The sequence below is a fragment of the Saccopteryx leptura genome, chromosome 1 (genome assembly GCF_036850995.1).
Source record: "Saccopteryx leptura isolate mSacLep1 chromosome 1, mSacLep1_pri_phased_curated, whole genome shotgun sequence".
In the NCBI taxonomy this organism is placed as follows: Eukaryota; Metazoa; Chordata; class Mammalia; order Chiroptera; family Emballonuridae; genus Saccopteryx; species Saccopteryx leptura.
This window is the reverse complement of record NC_089503.1, coordinates 280,758,727-280,761,389: the sequence shown is the minus strand read 5'-3', so window position 1 is coordinate 280,761,389 and position 2,663 is coordinate 280,758,727. Positions and strand designations below refer to the sequence as shown.

Below are 2,663 nucleotides of genomic sequence, written 5' to 3'. Positions count from 1 at the left end.
ATGAGAAGCATCAACTCATAGTTGTGGCACCTTAGTTGTTCATTGATTGCTTTCTCCTATGTGCCTTGATGGGGGTGGGGGTGGGGTTCCAGTCAAACCAGTGACCTTGGGCTTCAAGCCAGCAACCATGGAGCCATGTCTATGATCCTATGCTCAAGCCAGCAAGCCTGCGCTCAAGCTGGCGACCTCGGGGTTTTGAACCTGGGTCCTTGGCATCCCAAGCTGATGCCCTACCCACTGCGCCTCCACCTGGTCAGGCCAAACTGGTGGTTTTAAACAGCAGAAATTTATTCTTGGACTGATCTAGGGGCTGGAAATCCAAAATTAAGAGGTTGTCAGGTCCCTGCTCCCATCAAAGTTGTAAGGGAGAATATGTTTTGCCTCTTCCAGTTACTGGTAACTCCTTGGCTTGTGGCCACACAACTCCAGTCTCGGCCTCATTTTCTCATGGCTATCTCTACCCTCAGTTTGTGTGCGTGTATCTTCACACAGTGGTTTCCTCCCTGTGTCTCTGTTTTCTCTTTTTATAAAAACACTCATTTGCTTTCGGGCCCATCTTAATTGAATATGACCTCATCTTAACTTGATTGCATCTGCAAAGACCTTATTTTTAAATAAGATCACATTTATTTAGTTTTAGAATAAGAAACACCTTTATTACAGGAGCAAAGGTAGGAGGGAGAGGATTTATTTGTCTTTCCTGGCCTTGATTTTCCTCAGCTAGAACTCCAGCTCCTCACACTGCAACACATGGCCATCTGCTCAGCCCCACTGGCCTGGTCTTGAGGGTTGCATGCAATAACCTTGCCCCGCTGAGACTGCACCCCAAGAAGGTGGCTGATTTTGGCATTCTTTCTCCTTTCATCATAATTTTGAACTTTCTTTGATAATTTTTTGTTTAAAAGCTTTCTCCTCAGGAATCAGCTTGGCCCCTTCGTGCAGCCCAGGGGCAGTCCCGAGTGGGGCTCATACCACTGTGGGTGTGATGTGCTGTCAGTGAGCACAATGCAGTTCTTTACTAGCGCTTTGGTGCAGATCAGTTTGTTGGGTGCACTGTAGACAACATTGAAGAATCCTTGTATTTCACGTACAAGACTGAGCCCCAGAAGTTGCCCACATCCAGCCTCAAGGTGTGATACTGCTTGCTGCCTCCCCACAGCTGGGTGTATGTCGCAGGGGCCGATCTGAGTGTCGGCACAGCGTGTCCCAGCTTATATTTTCACTTCTTGTGGGGCTTTTATTGCCCGTGGTCTCGGCGGCACTTGTGCCAGTTGTCCTGAGAGATGCCCATTGCTCATCACTGGCTGCAAACAGCTAAATGAGGTCACATTTTTAGGTACTGGGTGTTAGAATTTTAACATATTTGGGGGGATACAATTCAACAGTAAGAGTTATAGATGGCAATTGCAGCATTATATGAACATCAATACCAAATTTATTTCTGTATTTTGTTTTTGTTTTGGTAGCACAATATGAAGAGAAATTCTGGTCCACCTTGATGAGAAATTATAATTAAAAACTTAAAAACATGTCATCTTGCAATCTCAATCTCAATCCCTTCAGTTAAATTGATCCTGAGGTCCAAAGTAGGAAATTTACTTTTCCATGTTAAATTACTGACAGCTCCTATAAACACTCTCCTTCCTTCCTAGAAAGGATTCACTTTTTTTTTTTTTAGTGTTTTTTTTTTTGTATTTCTCCGAAGCTGGAAACGGGGAGAGACAGCCAGACAGACTCCCGCATGCGCCGGACCGGGATCCACCCGGCACGCCCACCAGGGGCGAGGCTCTGCCCACCAGGGGGCGATGCTCTGCCCCTCCAGGGCGTCGCTCTGCCGAGACCAGAGCCACTCTAGCGCCTGGGGCAGAGGCCAAGGAGCCATCCCCAGCGCCCGGGCCATCCCTGCTCCAATGGAGCCCTGGCTGCGGGAGGGGAAGAGAGAGACAGAGAGGAAGGAGGAGGGGGGTGGAGAAGCAAATGGGCGCTTCTCCTATGTGCCCTGGCCGGGAATCGAACCCGGGTCTCCCGCACGCCAGGCCGACGCTCCACCGCTGAGCCAACCGGCCAGGGCCGAAAGGGTTCACTTTTTAAAAGGAGTTGATGAATGGACTCCTGAAGAAGCTTAAATTACCCTTATAGTTGGCTGATACTCTGTTTTTAAATGTCACAATTCCCTGAATTATTCAGTGATGCCATTTGAAAACATCTCATTAATGGCACAGTCTGTCTGACATTCCCTCAAAATTTCAAACTGGTACAAATAGTGTTATTTTTGTATTTTGAGTCTAAACTTGGTTTCAGTTTTGTTGCTGACACTTTCTGCTTTTCTGAGCAGCACAGTGGGGACTATGAACTGCCAAAGAGCCCATGCAGCTGCTTAAAAATAGCATGTAGAAAGATACTCCAGCTGGTACAACTAACTTAGATTTGAGAGATGTTTTAATTAATGGAATTAAAAAAATTTTTTTTTCTATTGATTTGAGAGAGAGAGAGAAGAATCAGTTTGTTGTTCCATTTAGTTGTACACTCATTGGTTGCTTCTTGTATGTGCTCTGACTGGGGATTAAACCCACAACCTTGGCTGCCAGGAGGATGCTTTATCTATGGAGCCCCCTGGCCAGGGCCTGGAGTTTTTTTGTTTTTTCAATAAAAAGTTATTTACA

The 2,663-nt window shown here is 46.2% G+C and overlaps 1 pseudogene; it reads right to left on the bottom strand.

Annotated features, from left to right (window-relative positions):
• Positions 1 to 687: 687 nt before the first annotated feature.
• Positions 688 to 1,291, bottom strand: LOC136389321 (small ribosomal subunit protein eS8 pseudogene; annotated as a pseudogene).
• Between the last annotated feature and the right edge of the window lie 1,372 nt (positions 1,292 to 2,663).